Raw genomic sequence first — 19,224 nt, 5'->3', positions numbered from 1 at the left:
TACTGGGGCATTAGGCATTGCACAGGACTCCTGGATCCACTGGTCCAGTTGATCCTCCTTACATCGCTTCAGGTCAGAATAATGGTGCCTAACCTGCTCACCAGTCCTAGGAACGCCAGTAGCACTGGTAAGATCACGAGCTAGACTGTTTCAGGCCTCTGTTTTATATTGGGTGCCCTGGTACTGGCCCTGCAGGAGCCTTTCCTCATGATTGTGGACAAGGAGCCACACCATTACTTTGGTCTCCTCAATGCCCCAGCGTTGTGCTCGAAATCGAGTGCCTTCTCCAACACTGGCCATGCTGACTGCAAAAGGGAGCTACAACCAGTTATGGCAAGTATTCCCACCTGTGGAGCTTAAATATGCCTCATTTCCCGCACTTATTTGTGATTGGCCAGTTTTGAAAAAACTCAGCTGTAGACACACCTGCTTAGCTGATGTTAGCAATGTTTAATATTCCTTTGATAGATATGTGTCTGTTGAAAGTGCATAGCTATGAAATGCTGTCATGGCTTAGTGGTTATGTACTATGACTATAGTGCACAGTATCCTGAGTTCGAGCCCTGTCACTGCTTTTTATTTTCCTACTGGCCAGACCAGAATGGTTAAGGTACAGTAAAGGAGCTGTGGCTGTGTTTAGCCGACTTTGCTCAACTTTGCCCAGCTTTGCCCAACGTTGCTCGATGTTGCCCGACATTGCGCTCGTTAGAGCGGTGTGCAGCTACACGCAAATACGTTGTATTTGCACTGGTTAGCACGGTGCGCAGCTCCGCGCAAATACATTGCGCTTGTTAACACGCTGCTCAGCTACGAGCAATTGGTTTTAAATATGGTAAATACTGCTAAAATGTGCTTAGCAGTGCTTTATATTCTTAAAATAAGTTACTCATGCCTCAGAATGCATAACCATTTCACCTTCATATATATATATATATATATATATATATATATATATATATAAAAATAAATATATATATATATATATATATATATATATATATATATATATATATATATATATATTCGTTCACTACTACATATAACATTTGAATGCTTTTTACAAAACTTATACATGATAAATGTCAGGAAATAATTTTGTATACAGATTTCCAACACAAAATGTAACATGCAGTAGTAGGACTCAAACCGGGCAAAGGTTCTAACCACTACGCTATTGGTATTTTGCTTACTTTAGATATTTTTTTCTTATTATCCTCTTCGTTGTCTAAGCTGCTAACTGTAGCTAAGCAATGGGCAATCCCATGCAAACACGCGTAAATATGGGCAGCTATATCGGAAATAAAAAAAAAAATTCTTTTAATTTTTAAATTTGTACGAGGTTTAACATATGGGGGAGTGTAGTGTTACAATGTACACGTGAGCAGACTCGCTCATGTAACCTGACATTTCTTGGGTTTTGTCAGTGCAGGGGCGTGGATTTTTGGACTGTTCGGCAGTCTGACACGTCCCCTACACTCGTCCATGCTCCGTGTAAGCTTTAGAGTTGAGGCAGTGTGCCCTCGTTAATATGCGTGGCACGCTGCCGTCTTACTCTTAGACTGCCGTTTCCATGTAAGACTAATCTAGTCTTACATGGAAGACTAGTAAATCCTGGGTATATTAATACATTTTAAAACAAATGCTCATATTGCTGGAACCACAAGAACTGCTAAAGAATTACAAAAAGCAAACTATTTAATACAAACTAATCTTTACAGCAGTACTCAGTACTCATCAGATTTTAAGTTTTAAACTAAATTTTGTAAGACACGAAAAGACTGTAAATATTAATGATATTTTTTAACAACTTCTGATAGGTGAGTAACCACTATGGCTGTACACACATAATGACAGCAGCATTACGTCTGTCCAGCTGTGATATTTTTATATGAGGTTAATCAGCTTTGTCTGTGTTACTTAGTTGTTGAGATATTCAGAGAAATATGAAAACATAGTACATGAACAACAATTAATATCTTTTTGTCTGTACTAGACAGATGCCAGCATCAGAGCAGACATATTGGCCACTATGTAACTTTTAATATTTAATCTTTCTAAAGCTTGCATGTGGCATGGTCTGGGAATTATTAATGTAAATATTAATGGGCAATATTTGTTGCCTAAAGGTGTCAGTAGGATGTTTTTAGGAAACACCTGGAAGAGTCACTAAGCTTTATTAAGTTAAAAAGTAGCATAGAAATTATTGCTTGCAGAAACTTCCTGTACTCTGTTCCATTCTACCAAAAACCCTTCCTATGATGGCACTTTTACTGCTTTGTACCTTTTTATCTTCCTTCTTCTTTTCTGCAAGGTAGCATTATCTTTGACCAGTCCCATCTTGAGTTTTGTTGACTCCTTGTTCTCACAGCTATCAGTGTAGAAATTGTGGCCTTTTCATACTTTCCTGAGCCTAATAATAATTTCTACTGGGTGTTTGAATATCTGTTATTATGAAAACTCCTGTTCCCATAGCACTTTTGTAGAGCATACCATCTTATAAGCGCATCCTGGAACAGTTTCAGTACTTTCAATATCTGTAAAGGTAAAATATATTTGTGCACGTGTGTGTGTGTGTGTGTGTGTGTGTGTGTGTGTGTGTGTGTGTGTGTGTGTGTGTGTGAGTGTGTGAGCGCGTGTGTGTGCGTGTTTGTGTGTGTGCCTATGTGTGTGTTTGCTTGTGTGTGCATGTGTGTGTGTGTTTGGGGGGGGGTCATCAGTTTCAAAAATGGTATACGCCTGATATTGCAGCCGTGTGTCAGCTCCAAAAGCAAGTCTTTGTATTGAATCCAGGACTGCAGCATCTTGAGGAAGAAGTAAGAAGTTTTAAAGTTTTAAATTTTCTCTGAATTGAAATGACTTCAGACAGAATAATATAGTAAAGAATATGATGGTTGAAACCCCTTGCATGGTTTGTGCAAAAAATGTATACTTTTTTAATTGCCATTATTGTATAGAAAAATGTAAACATAATGGTTTGTGTTGTATTCATTCTCACATAAGCAGTTTTGTGCAACCTGAAACATGCATTTTATTTAGAAAGTTTAGATTTTAAGGCATTGTAGCAAAACTACTAATGACTCTGCCCTGTCTATATTTGCTATGTCATTCTGTTTTGGCAAGATGCTATTGATATGAGCAGCAAGTTTATTAAATATAAAGTGAAAATGTGAAATGCCCTGCTATATTAGCAAAAAAAATCTCACTTCCATTTAAATTTTTGAAATACTGATCTGCTGTAACTGAGGAACTGAAATGTTTTAATATAACACAATATAACACAAACAATTAAAACTCTGTTTCAATCAATTTGATTTTGTTAATGAAATGTATGAATACTTTTGCAATGATATGATGCAAATGATCCTGTAACAGTGATTCTTATTTTGCTAAACACTAAAGAAACAATGCTTTTACTTTGATAAAAAGTGTTACAGGAACCAGCTGCAAATTGTACTCCATTTGAAAGAGAGCTGGCTGCTATATTTTTTGGCACTGGGAAAGAGGTGGAGTTTAGCCCACAACTATGGGACATGACAAAGTCAAAATGGAATAAAACTAAAGCAAGCTTTAATATACCAATGCTGTGCATTATTGTGCTTTAGGTGGTTTTAGTGTGTATCGGACATTAGCTTACACAGGTATAGGCAGGATGCAGTCGTCACTATTTTCAGATGAGGGGTGGGACACAGTGCCAGGGGGTAGCAATGCAAGCGTAGGTGTAAGGATTACTAGCCATGCACATAAGTAGCAGGTGGAGAGGTATCAGGAATCTCATTTCCTACTTTGTTAGACTGGAATTTCTGTGTCACAGATGGTGGCCAGGTATACTACGTGGCACTACAGTATTAGTGCTAGATGTATCATGTATGAGAGATGGTGCAGCACTTTGGGATCATGTATGGAAACCCCATTGTGGCCCACCATGTGGGATGGTAAATGATAAATGGCATCTTTGACCCCAATGATTTCAATGGCTAGACAATGCACTCAGTAGAGCAACAGATTATGGTGTGAAACCGTGAGTTCCAGAGAGGCTGGCCTGGTACAGTGACTTTATGATGAAGACAAAGCACTAGTTATAATCATGACTGTGCCCTCTCTAAGGGTGAAGGCAGCCATGGCCAGAGATGTCTGTGATGCAGTCTGTGGATCAGTGAGTACCCTCTGAGTAACACTGGCCTGTGGCCATGCACTGGGCATGCAGATCACTGTAAACCTATTCTGAGTATTTGCCAGTATCATCATGTATGTACCAATGGATGTCAATTGGACTGGCAATGCCTTCAGTAGGAATATTTGCTCAAGGTGCCTATATGCAATGTCAGTCTGCATGTGGAGCAAGTTATCCTGCATTCCCTGAAGCAGTTGTAGTTTATTATGCAGGGAAAACAGCACATTTGCAATCTTGCTCATGGTGTGCCTAGTGCCTGTCTGTGTTTAGATCACTGGACAACACATCTACTAAATGATGTGATACTCCAGTTAGGAAATTATTTGGATTCATGGTGGCAAAGGTAACCTACATATTCTCCCCTATATGGTGTAACACACGTTAAAAACAGCATGGCTCAAAGAAGCCATATCTGGCACTGACTTATAGGACATCCAGCATGAATACACTGCAGAACAGAAATAAGAGACTTACAATAATGAAAAATTGATTCAACAACATCTTGCAAGTCCAAATTACTAGGCAGTGGTATAGCTGGCATCATCATGGGTCTCCCCAGAAGGAGTCATGGGGAGATTACATTCTAGGAGTACTAACTGCACTATGAGCATTAAACAGTGTTAGAGGCAAAGCCTCCAGCCACTCAAGACCAGTCTCCACATACAATTTTGCAAACATTTTTAAAGTCTAATTCATTCTCTCAGCAATTCCTTAAGCCTGGGGTCTGTGCATGCAATGATATTTTATGTTTTCTTTCATAATCTTGCACACTTGCTGTATTATCTGATTTGTAAACTGAGTTAATCTATCTGACAGAATCCAGAAAGGTACTCCAAATCTGGGTATGATTTTTGCAACAGTTTTCTGGTGACTGAAGTCACATCATTTTCTAGCACAGGCATAAGGTTCTACCCATCTACCAAAAGAAAATCATAAATGATTACTAAAACATACTTAAACTTCTGATAATGCAGGAGTTCTGTAAAATTCCACTGTATACATCAAATAGGTCCCCGCTGATTTTTTCAAAGACTGTATGGGAAAAGTAACATTCTTTGACAAAGTATATTGAACACAAACTGTGCAAGCATTTCCAAAGCAATGAATAACTTCAGAGATAGGCTTGTAAATGCCCTCGGGCAGATAGCCTAGTATGAACCTATGAACCTATGAACCTATGAGATGCAAGGGGCATATCAATCAGTCAAAATTTGACTCATTAATGCATTTTCCCCATATGGGGGCGCAAATGATAGCCCCATCCTAACTGGACTAGTAAAAAATGTAGAGCCACTACCTTTCCATCTGGATGGTGCCACAATGAGCTCAGTGAGTGACTAAAGCCATCACACATCCACCTTACCTTTTCAGAGTCATCAGCTTGATTTTGAAAGACAACACACTTTCTGCAAAGAAACAGGTGCATTTGTCATATGTCATGGCTGCAAAAAGGAAGCCTAAACAGGATAAGACAATGCAACTTTGTCTGACCACCATATCAACAAATATACTCACCTTTGAAATGTAAGAATTATCAGTCTTATGGGCAGTGCAGCAGTAGCATTGTCACCTCACAGCAAGAGGTTCTCCCATTCGATTCTCGGCTGGAACGCCTTCTGTGTGGAGTCTGCATGTACTCCCCGTGGTCGAATGTCGTTCGAAAGACATGTGTGAATGGGTGTGCCTTCATTGAAGGTTGGGTGTCGGGCTGGCACCTTGGCACCATAGAAATCTACTGCCAATCATTAGCAGACTGGAGTTCCGCTGTGGCGACCCCTAACCGGGAAAAGCTGAAAGAAGATGGGCAGTGCATTTCACCACAGCTATTTTCTTAGGTAATAAAAGTGCATTTAAAATTTCATAAACAAAAACAGAATTTTTAATAAGATTTCCCTCTGATGTCATGTACCCTCTCTCCCTCCAAAGTGTCCCAAAATCATGAACTACCCCATATGCATAACTTCAGTCTGTAAATATAGTACCTGCTTTGTCCTTCCTTTAATTTACATCCTTCATCAATGGCTATATGTTCAGGTGTTTGTGGAGAAGCATTTTGATTCAATGTGTTAATAACAATGCCTCTATGGAATGCGGGACTGCCACAAAAGTATCATGCTGACAGTCAGTGCAACTGCCATTTTTACTATGCATGCCAGCACAGCCACCACCCTTCAAGATGATGGACAGGGCTGACACTAAGGATTGATATTTGTACAGAAATAAGCAACAGGTCCAAAGCCATCATTTCTGTGTTGTGACAATAATTCTAATGCTACTTTATTCTCTTCACAGCTAATAGAGATTTTTTTTTAATAATTGTGTAGTCAGAGAGAAAGAGGGTTTGAAAGCAAGGCTTTTAATTGAACAAAACCTTGTTCATGATGCTCTTGCCAAGGCAAGGGGTCGGGATATCCTTTTTCAATAATTCTAAGAGAGGCTTTACTATTTCTCCATAGTTTGAGTGCCACTGATGTCAGTAACCTCTGAATTCCAGAAAAACTTGCAATTGTTTCAATGTTCTAGGGTGTCATGAATGAATGAGGGCAAAATTTGTCGAAATCCTTCTGAAATAAGATATCCTAAATACTGGACTTGCGGTTTCCACAGCTGCAATTTTCTCTTGTTCAGCTTGATCCCCAGTTCTGCTAATTTAGTCAAAAGAAATAGCATCTTGCAAGCTGCTAGAATAAGAATCAGATGCTAAAAGCAAATCATCTACTTACTGTAGTAGGATAGACCCAAAGAAAAATAAAATTGTTTCTTTATTTCTCTGGAAAAGGGGATGGGTGATTCTGCATATGCTTGAGGTAACACTGTTCATGTATATCATTGCCCTGTATAAGTAAAAGCAAATAAAGATGGACTGGGTGAATAGGGACAGAAAAGAAAACAGAAAATATTAGTCATTGAAAAGTTGGTGACTGCTTGAGGAATAGAACTTAGTACAGTAGCTGGGTTAGGCACTACAGGAAAAGTTGGCACAACTCTCACATTTGCTGGTCTTAAATCTTGCACAGATCTTTAGGTGTCCTTACCCTGTTCCTTATCTGGTAAAATATATATATTACATGGGCTTCTGGTAGCGGTAAGGAAATAACAGGTGGAATTCCCTTTTCTGCCACTGCTGAAAAGGGATATTGGACTACCACTGGTAGAGACTCATAAGGCTGTAAAGTAACTCTAACTGGTTTTGCATCTTTTATGAGTCCTACCTCACTATCATGGATACCCCAAAGCTGAAGAGGAACAGATTCAAGTCCCTCTAGGTTAATCAGACTGGAAGTCTGTTCCTATCTAAGGACTATGAAGAGTATACCTTTGTCTGAACAAATATCTGCTGGATGCAAACCCACTGGAGAGGGCTTATTTGGGTCAAAACTGATATGCTTTAGCTTACACAATAAATGTCTACCTAACAAATTTGAGGGAGGGGTAGAATTTCCTACAAAAAATGTGCTGGTCTTTAAAGGACCTATTTGAATTGGAATAGATTTTGTCTCTAGATAGTCCAATGGAATTTTAGGGACCCCTACACCTCTAACAATTTGTAGGGAGTGGAAGGCTTGTTGCATCGGATGACGTTATCATGGACTGGATTGTTCTGATGTCTATGAGGAAAGGAAGATTAGGCATGCATTTTAATATCAATGAAAGGACCTTCATGGTCTATTGGTCACAAAGTAAATAGCTGTGTCTCCTGTTCACAGCTGTTCTATTTAGCCTGCTGCCCCAATGGTGACTGCCAAGCAGAACTCCACCTGTTGTGGAGTTTGAATAGATGAAAAGGATAGATTTGCTTGCTAGAGAAAAGGCCATGCGTTATGACAGTATCTGCTTTGGGCACAAGTTGATATGTGGTCCATGTTGCTGAGTTTGAGTTTGAGTTAGAGTAGCACGGTAAAAGCTGTGCAAAAATTGTCCTGAGACTTGATGAAAAAATCTAAACCTGCCGCTACCTCCCTTGTTATTCCTGTTACACACCCTTCCCCTTGTATTTGTGCCAAACTGTTGAAGGTGATATCTACTACTTTATTCTGTTGTTCTTTTTCTTCCCTAACTAAATGTATGCTATATATTGTTCCTGATTAATGGTTTCATTTATATCCAAACTTGATCAATTCAAACAAACCTTTTTTATCTGATCTTTTATAGACAATATGAGTCCTTCCACAAATGCTTCTGACTGCCAACTGGCTGCTGCAACTTCTGTGGGTTCTAAGTGTCCTGGAAAAGCCTCAAATGCATCCATCATGTGATGCAAGTATGCATAAACAGATCCATTTTCTTTTTGTACAATGGTTTTAATTCATGCCCATTTAGGTGCTGAAGGATGTGCCACAGTTATTGCCTTCAATATATTTTGCCTGGCTACTGAAAACCCTTTATCTTTATGTTTTTGAATGATTTAATTGATAACCAATTTTTCCCATAGCATTTTGAAAATATCTGGTGGCGTAGAAGCCTTCAAAACTACTCTCACAACTTCAGTAGTAGGGTTTTACAATTGTACATGTCCTTTTAAAATCTTTGCATATTTGACTGAATTAATGTAAATTGGAAGTAGAAAATCTACAAATAGTTTGAAAAGCCTATCACGGTCCACAGGCAAGCCATCATTATGGTGGGCTCAGCATCACCGTGCCACAGCACTGCAGGATTAGGTACTTCTTACAAAGGGTAAATTTGAGCATAAGGTGGTGAATTGTTAGTGGTGCTATCCTCATCAGAGGATGTGTCCGAAGTGAATTCGTCCTCTGAATGTTTCCTAGGGGATGAGATCCATCTGTATTCCTCACTGTCAACAACTATTTCTTTAAAGTATTTATTTTGCTGGAAGAATCACTTTTGCAAAATCTTTTTAACTTGCCCACTTGTTTCTGCTTCTGATACATTTATTCCCTTTATTTGTTATTCTGATTAGCATTTCATCAGATCCTAAGGTACTGTCTTGTTTTCCCTGCTGTTGTGACTTCAATGTAGTATTGTAAACAGGACCTTCTGGATGAGTCGGTGCAATAAAAGTTGCTTGATAGCTAGAAGTAACAGTAGCTGAATGGCTCTGTTCAGATTGTCCACCTTCTGCCATGCACTCCCAGGGAGGGAGGCTGACGGCTTCATTAAATTCAGATGCAGGTTAGTCTGCATAAGGGTGGGGGATGGAGGGATTCAGAGGATAGTCATTATCAGAAGATTCTAGCTAAGTTATCTTTAAATTTTCTAACTGTTTCAGAAGATGAAGTCCCCAAGTGCAGCACAAATTATCTGCAACTCATCTCTGTAGTGTATCAACTTTACTATTTTCTGTCTGCAACTGGGTTGTTAATTTTGAAGAATAAAGTTTTAAACTTCTAACTACAGATTAATTTTCCTTATTTTTAGATTACTTATGCCAGACATTAAAAGCTGAAGCATAGGTACCTTATTTCCTTTCTGTTTAAGTTTCTTTTTAAGATTTTCTAAAATAGCCTTATCAGGTTTCCACCTTTATGAAACTGCAGTGCAATCATTTTTAGTGAGCTCAGACCATCTCTCCAGATAATTACAACTGTCTCTTCCATATTTACGAAATGTATGCTTGGCTGGAGTCCCGGGCTCCAGCTCTTTCAATATCCCCACATTCACACCCACTGTAAATTCAAAACAATGTAAAAATATGCACTCTTATATAATAAAACTTTCACTCTTACAATGAAACCCACACTCATAAAATAATTAATTTTATTCTTCAAAAATTCATTTAACAAGAAGAGTTACCTGCAGTAAGGTGAAGAGTATAGCTGAGAGCCAACATAACAGAAATACAGACCCCTTATCTAAGCTTTCCCTTATTATGCATGTTTCATTTCTCCACAGTGGCACTAGGAAATGCCAGGACAGAGGAAAAATCCAAGACATGCCTATGCTGTCAGGATCAATTTTGAAACAAGATGAATTTCAATTTCAAAGAAAAATAATTGTACAAAGCACTTTAAACACTTCTTGCTTTTCAACAGAAATCCACAATACATGACCAGTGTGCTAGTGGCAGCGATAAATTAAAGAAAAAGGATACATATCTTACAACTCCCTTTTCCTGAAGTAAAAAAAAAAAAAAATACTTTGGTAAAATTTTATAATGTAGTTCATTAAAATCTACAGAATTTACTCTTTCTCTTTAATAATGTGCTTCGATTTTTCCGTCATTTTTGTCACTCTGTTTTTAAATACGTTTCTCAGTAGTATCCCACACTCCTTCTTGAAGCAGAACGAGTTATATGGTATTTGGTACTCAAATGTTATGCTAATTAGATGTCCAGGTTTATCAGTGGATGTTCCTGTTTTTCATGGAACTTTGTCCCTATTTTTAATGTCTGCAGATTGAGAGGTATGGCCTCCCTCCCATGACTGGACAGTATCCTCGCCTAAGCGTATGCTGTGCTGCCTGTTAGGGTGACCATCCCATCCCAGAACTCATTCCAGTGCTGCATAGTACAACGGTCCTGGCCTTGTTTATTTCCTGTTTGTCTGAACATTTCAGGTCCTGAAATCAGGCAAGTACTCTGCCTTGTTGTTGTCCTCTGTTTTCTATCAGTGCGAGCCAGTACCCTCCACAGCAGGACAGTAACCTCTCCTGCCCTGAGCTATATTATCCATGCTGGTCAGTATCTACTCAAGTTAATTCCATGCACCAGTGTGTAGATCCTGCAGCCCTGAGGTACTTCACAAGTTGTATTTTCTTTGTTATGCCTGTAGAAAGTGTAAACTTTTATCCAGTGTGTTTATATTCTTGAAATATCTTCACTATGACATTCTCCCACAGTATTTATCATGCAAAAACAGGCCTCATAGCATGATAGTTATGGGAATTAAGTGATTTTTTTCAGAATCATTGTCACATCGATATGTCTTATAAGACACAATTATTCCTACATCGAATCTCTCATTCCTGTGATAGGATGTCATGTACAGTATGCTCATGCACATACACTGCAAAGGTTGTAGCACCAACTGACCATGCTAGTGATAATTTCTATCATGCACCCATGATGCACTTCAACAGGGGCCCATAACATGTGGCCTTGTCCATAGGACTACCAATTTCATAGGTTTCTAGACAAGTTGCTCTTGTGGGACATTTTTAATCTAACCATTTTCCTTTTTTGTGCTTGAAATAACCTCTTCTATTTAGTTATAGATTGGCCTTACCCATTCCATGGTTAAACATTTATTTATTTTTATTTATTTACATTTGTTGACTGGAAGTGTCCGACTGGATATAGGTCCATTTTCTGCGGAGGCCCGGGGAGAAAAGCTCCAAGGCTAAAATAAACAGACAGTAGTTACATTGGATTACATAGCGATTAACAGTTTAACATAGCAATTACTTACAACATATTTACAGATGAAGAACATAGTACATCAGTAGACAACTAGAACCTTTATCTGTGAAGTACATAACAGACATTAACAAATGTTACAATAAGAAGTTCCTGCTGTAAAATAAGTACTAGGCTTATGAGCATCTGAGCTTGCTATAATCAAGGTAGTTAGTGGAGTGGAAAGAAAGGTATTGATTGGATGGGGTTGGTGATATTAGAGTGGGAGTTGCAAGGGCATAGCCAGCATGTTTTTAAGTGCGCTTTTAGTAAAGTTTTGAAGTGGGTGCATGATCTTACGGAGGTAATTGTGGGTGGAAGGGAGTTCCATAATTTGGCTATGGTGCAAGAGAATAGTGCTTCACCAGCAGAGTTATTGGCTTTAGTGATCTGCAAGTGATTTTTGTTGCTGGATCTTAGTGGTCTAGTGGTGCAATAGGGTTGGAGTAGATTCTGCAGGGATGGGACATTTAGGGGATGGTTTACTAGTTTGTGGGCGAGTGAGAGTTGATACCACTAAAGGAGGTGAGGGAGTTCAAGCCAGCCCAGTTCAGCAAGTGAGAGACAGTGGTGACTATGGTAGGATGCCCCTGTGGCAAATTTGGCGATTTTGTTGTAGCATGTCTCTAGCTTGTTTAGATTGCATTGCCTTAGGTTGGTATATATTGGAGAGGCATAAAGTAGAGTGGAGATAAGGTGGAAATCTGCTATTGAAATCTTTGCTGCTTTGGTGAGAAGTTGCTTATTTCTGTATAATGCTCCTAGTTTTAAGTGGACTTTTTTATGGTCATGGATAAGTGAATGTCAAATTTTAGTTTATTGTCTATTTCTACTCCTAGCAATTTGGTGCGTTCAGTTGGGTATATAGTGGTGTTGTCTTTTGCTGTGATGATAAAGTGAGAGTTGTTTTGAGTATGTTTGATGGGTTGGAAGATTAGTAGTTTAGTTTTGTTTGGGTTGAGTATTAATTGAGCATCGTATAACCAAGTTTCAACAGAGGAAATCGCTTCCTGTGTGACTTTTTGCAGTTTGGGTAGGGACTGGGCTGAGCAGATGATGGTTGAGTCATCTGCATATTTTATGAGTGTGCCATGTTTGGTGGCAGAGGCTAGATTATTGGTGTAAACAGAGAAGAGTAGGGGTCCATGGATGGATCCTTGGGGAACCCCTATGGAGACAGGTAGTTGGGAGATATGTCATTCTGCCATACAACTGATTGTTGGTGGTCAGACAGGTAATTCTGAGACCAGTTGGTGACTGATTGAGAGAAGGATAGGTTATTGAGGGCAGACATAAATTGTTTGTGTGGGACCATGTCAAATGCTTTAGATAGGTCTAGGAAAGTAGCAGAGGAGAGATAGCCATTGTTTTTATGCTGAAGGATAGTGTTAATAAAGGAGAGTAAGGCAGTGGTGGTGCTATGGTTTGGTCGGAAACCATGCTGAGTACTGGAAAGGAGGTTGTTAGTAAGGAGGTAGTCTGGGACCTGAGAGCGTATATATTACCTCTAATAAGAATAACTGGTATCATACCATAGATAATTTGAGGGGACCATGCACAGGATAAATAATTTAGGAGCTGCATCTGTCCATTAGTAGTAAAGAAGCAGTCCTGGGGTAAATTTTCTACTTCAACCTCTTCAGGTACAGGTTTCAGCAAAGTCCTACCCAATGCAATCAAGTGATAAAAATCTTTTATTGTTTGCTGCTCATGAAGAATGTTGTCTGGGTCAATATGATGCTCCCTTGTATAAGGCTGATACCTGACAACAACTTGTGGGACAATGAGTGATGCCCTGGTATTACTGCTTGTGTTGGACAGTGCTGCCATACCTATACTGCCATGGATAGATGTCGCCACAACTTGATCCACTAATGGAAGGTAGACATTAGGAAGAGAGATCCAGCAATCTCTATTAAGGGCAGTGTATATAGTTTTGCACAGTATTTTCTGATTATTGTCTGTTGCTTTCATTGAAAATTTGTAGTATTTATTGTCTGTTTTATATCTTATACTGGCAGAGGAAAAACAAACAAAAGAACCACTTGCTGTAAGACAACAATGCTACTCATTGTACCATTATATCTAGCTAGCGCTAGCTATATATCTATATATATATATATATATATATATATATATATATATATATATATATATAGAGAGAGAGAGAGAGAGACTCAAATGTTGAAATTCCTAATGTCAAACTAAAAATGATGACATTGCAATTAGTATGCATGTGGTGAGCATTAACATTACCACATGCAAAATTAAAATACAAACAAAGATAACTTTTTTGCAGGGGCAAGTCCCCCTGCACCACCACTCTGCCAGTTAGTTATATATAGTAATTCCAAAATCCAGTTAGTCCAAGCTTGTACTTCCCTGTCTCAATGCTTTATCCTATTACAAAATATATTCAGCAATTTTTATGAATAGATACGTGAGAATTATTATTAAGATCATAAATATGGACTGAACAGGGTATATAAAAGGCAGGTAAATATTTGTCAATATATTATACATATATGATATGTGCAAATAGAAAATAAGTCAACAGCAACCAAAGGATGCTGAGATACCAAAAATATTATAGTAAACCAACAAATCACAGTGACCACCACAGCTAATAACATATAGTTAAACTATATGTTATTAGCCATGGTGGTCGCTGTGATTTGTCGGTTTACTATATATGATATGTGCAGAAGTAGATAGGTGCAATAGATGTATGGCCTTCATAGGACTAGATGCTGTGAAAGTATTCAATACAGTACACGGGAGGTATCTCTGGGAGATAATGTAAAGGATGAGATTTCCAACTGTATTTATTAAGGTACTACAAGAGATCTGCAGGGAATCCATTATAGTTGTGAATATTAATGGTAAGATAACACAGGAAATTAAGATAAGGGGGGACTGTCCCCCCACCCCATTATTCACAATACAAGAAAAGCCATTGACACAAAAAAATAAGGCTATTTACTACTAGGATCTGGAAATGGTATGGGGGAGAGGAAAAAAATGGGCATATTTGTAGATTATGTCATTTTGTATATTACAAACCCTGAGCAGGATATTCCAGAATTATTTTACATTTTGTATAAGTTTACACAGCTATCTGGCTATAAGATAAAAGAAGATAAAACAAAGCATAACTGTGGATAATGAAATCTGCCAAGAGCTCACTGGAAGAATCATGGAGAGAGGTAAAAGATAAGATGGAGGACAATAAAGGTAGAGCTAGACCAAAGAATTCAAGCAGTAAACATATTTATTGCTCCTTTATCATATATGTGTCTCAGACAATTATATTTGACCTGGACAAGGGACAAGTGGCTCAGGGAACAAAGGAAGATGGAAGTGATGAGGTACTTTTGTGAAGACAAAGGTTCCCAAGGTTGACTGGTGGAAGATGATTCTTCTCACTGAGCAAAGAAGATTGGCATTAACAAATTGGCTGAAATATCCTAGAGCTATCTAATTATGTTTGGTCAGCTCTTTTCACAATAGCTGTTACATGTCAAATGGAAGTGGATGATGCTCAAGCAGGGAGGATACTGCCCAGTAGAGTTCAGACATCTAGCCAGTGAGACATTTCCCTGTGGTGCATTTGGTTGGTGACACATGGCTGAAGTGACATTCAGCTGCAGAGAAATATGGTTGCTGTGAATTTCCTGTGGGTAAAGAGAAGAATGTGGTGTCATACCCACATCTTCAATAACCAAATGCACAGTGGGAAAATAATGTCCATGGCCCACAATGTAGACAACAGGCAGTCTGGCAGGCATCATCAGCAGGCTAGCCAGTGAGCATGTCAGTGGCAGTAAAAATGCAGTGCACAATGGGCTGTGCCTTTATAATTGGTCGGTGTGGACCTCTACCCTTTTCACAGTATTTAGGTAACATCACCTAAAATGCATACGGGAGCATAAATGTGACTACAGCAGCATGCAGGATTGCTTCCATGCTGTGGCACATTTCTACATGTTCTAGTTACATACTGTAAGCTTGTACTGTGCACTGAGTGCAACACTCATTACTTCTTCTGCTCCTGTGCACTTGGTTATTAAAACTGTGGGAAAGACTGTGTGCGCTTCTCTTTGCACACAGGGAATTCACAACAGTCATATTTCTCTGCAGCTAAATGTCACTTCAGCCATGTTTCACCAACCAAATGTACCACAGGGAAATGTCTCGCTGCCTAGTGACTGAACACAGCCCAGTAATATGGAGGATAAACATGTGGTCACAGGCAATAGAAGCCAAGCAGAATAAAATCCCTTTTAAATTAATAAAAAGAAACATGTTGATAATATTAAAGGCAAGGAAGTATTAGGTTTAAATGTGTCCAAAACTTTGTTAGATATACATCTGTTAGTATAAATTGGTAGAAGGAGGACAGAAAAATGTATTTCTAGGACCCATTACTAAGTGGAACTGTTATATTAGAATGGACAGAATTTGTTGATAAAATAACACAAGTAGAAAGCACATTTCGTTATGTGGAGGGTTGTATGAGTCCCTTAGAAAATATGACAAAGAAATTAAACAAAATCTGGAGAGGCCACAATAAATTGAATGATTACTAGAAGCAAAATCAGAGGAAGTGGTCAATAAAAGGTTAATAAGTAGATTTTATTATGCATTAATAAAAAAGATGGGAAAATAACACAAATGCAGATATGGCAGAATGTAACAGAGAGAGAGATTACACTAGAAAAATGAGCAGAAATGTGTAAGGCACCAAGAGTAGTGAAAAATCAAGAAATGTTAGAATATTTGCATGGTGTGTTTGCACAAGTATTTTCTACCTGGGGTGGGGGGGTTGCACAAAATGTTCCCTGAAGTTAGTCAGCACTGCTGAAGATGTGAAAAAAAAACAAACAAAAAACAAAAAAGGGATTGGAGGCAAGTTTTTGGTCATGTAGTAAATTAGGATAATTCAAGAGAGGTTTGCAAAACTAATAAGGTTTTGGGATATGAATGGGAAATGCAGAAAATCATTTCAACTGGGTAAAGGATCTGCAGGAACAGCTTTGTATTAAGGCACAGATAGTTCTAATCCTGATGGCAGCAAAGAAAAATAGAACTAGGCTGTGTAAGTCATACCAGGTGCCAAACACAGAGGAGAAGATAAAGATACTGGATAATACACAGAAGAAGGAGAAGGGTGTAATGAGCTATAAATCAAACCAACTTCATCAAGCAAAATGGGCAAAATGGGAACAGGCTCAGCGGACACAGTAACAGCATGGGATGGAAGTATTATCCAGACTAAGTTAAGAAATAGCATAAAAGGTTGATGACATTGGAGACAATTTTCTTGATTCCAAGAGATAACATAGGACTTAAGTATAGCAGTCAAGACTGATGGAAGTTTTACTAATGTGAATAGCATACAGGTGGATGGAAAAATATCGTAATCTCCTGGGAATTAGTCAAATCCAATGTACGAATTGATAAGTAGGACCAAGAAACAAATTCCTAAAGTTATTTAATAATGGACCACCCACTAGATGAGGAATAGTGCAACATGCATAAAGACTGCATAACCAATGTTTAATGTGGAATGCATTTGTACAGAAGTATTGAAATATTAAAAAAAAAAAGATAAAAGAAATAACATCCAAACAAAAAGGTCTCTTAGGGATCCAGACTCTAAAGTGGCAATCTACAAACACTGAACTCATGCAAGATTGTTTTACTCAAAAGAAGCTCATGCCAACTTAAGCTAGTAGACATTATGGAGATGGTCAGCAAGGCAATGCATGAGAAGAAAATGGTACATACTGCCTACCTAAACCTGTCTAATGTATTTGATACAGTGCCCTGCTCAGGTATTGTTGACAAAGTCACTCAGCTAGGTATAACTCCATCTCTAACTCACCAGATTGCTAGCTGTCTCGCAAATAGGACCCAAGAAGTAAGAATTGGTGAGACCATCTCCAGAAATAGACTGGTCACCAGTGAACTACCTCAGGGCTCAGTGCTAGGCCCTCTTCTGTTTACCATCTACTTCTTTGAAGTCAAGGCTAATGTCAAGGGTCTCTGGCTCACCAAGCTTTCAGATAACTGTGAATTAGGAACTTTCAGTAGATTCTCCTCATAACAACAACATTCTATAAGAGGGTGTAACACAACAAATGTCTGGTACCCAAGCCATGGATTAAAACTCAATGCCAGGATGTGCATTATAGTGACTTTTGGGAAAATGTCCACCCGGGTTAATTGCTCCATTGATAATGCACTCCTAAGTGTTGACCCAGTACTTCGGACTCTGAGAATATATGTAGACAGTAATATGGCATTTGATCAACATATAGCCAAGGTAGTAAGAAAATTATTCTATGTTACCAAACTTATAAGTAAGGATATGGTATCCAGGTCTAAGGAAATTATAGTATCACTTTACTCTGCCTTTACCAGACCCATCATTGCGTGCAGTGCCCCCTTTGGCATGCAGCTTTCCAGGCATATGCAACAGTGCCCACAAAGGCTCCTCACCATAGTAATTGAGGGTATTACATATTATCCTATACAGATCACATTAAAGCTCTAACACTGTATTCAATATCCAACAAGTTACTGAGAGGAGATATATGCCTAGCATTTAAGGCATCCTTAGGTCCATGCCTAATGGACCTTTTGCATATCCACAAAAAGAACAGCACCAGAAACTTTGCTTGCAATATAAATAGAACATGCTGGCAAGACAGATTTATGTCTCAAAGGATGTCTCAAAGGATGCCCATACTCTGGAATAATCTTCACATCCTTATGAATCAGAGTCCATCCATAACCCTTTTCAAATGTAACCTTGACCACTAGCTAGGAAATAGAAAGTTCTCCCCTGGTCTGGCCCCCATGTCTCTTGTAGACAGAGGCCAACAGTAAATATTGCCTAACTAACACACCCCTCAACAGTCTAAACCTTTAACAACCTCCTAACTAACATACCCCTCCAAACAGATGGTCATATCACATGGGGACACAATTCAGTTGGGTTGCATGGCTAGGTTTATAAAAGCCTGGGTGATCATTAGCCTAGTAGCCTAGTATATACCTATGAACCTATATATGCTAATATATATTTACACATTTAGTTTTATATATATATATATATATATATATATATATATATATATATATATATATATATATATATATATTTATTTATTTATTATTATTTTTTTTTTAATGGAAAACATTATTTATTTATTTGACATTTGTTGGCTGGGTTAGTCCGACTGGGCAGCAGCCCTTTTTCAGCGGAGGCTGGAGGAGAACAGCTCCAAAAAGTACAAGTAACAAAACTAATCACATGACAGAGTTGTAACTAAAATTACAATAATTACAATATGTATGAGATGTATGTTGAAACAGCATGCTAGGAAATGGTCATTAAATTGAAAACATAATATAGTATGAAGTTTCATACAATAGTAAGCAGAATGCAGAAAATATAGTTGTAAAACAGAAAGTAACAAATATATAAACAGGAGATAAGTCCAGGGCAAGAGCCAATTTCCAAGACTACAGCTGCAGAAGCTGTAGGAACTGCTGACTATTATAGACTTTATTAGAAGCAGAGGCAGAGAGAGGCGGGATAAAAGGTTGCTGCAATAGTAATATAGTATTATATTCCAGACAATATGAGCCGTTAATCTGTAGTTACTGACTTGTTAGCTCAACATGGTC

This window comes from Protopterus annectens, chromosome 2.part1 (genome assembly GCF_019279795.1).
Source record: "Protopterus annectens isolate FY-2018-M chromosome 2.part1, PAN1.0, whole genome shotgun sequence".
Classification (NCBI taxonomy): domain Eukaryota; kingdom Metazoa; phylum Chordata; order Ceratodontiformes; family Protopteridae; genus Protopterus; species Protopterus annectens.
Note: the sequence above shows the minus strand (reverse complement) of the source record.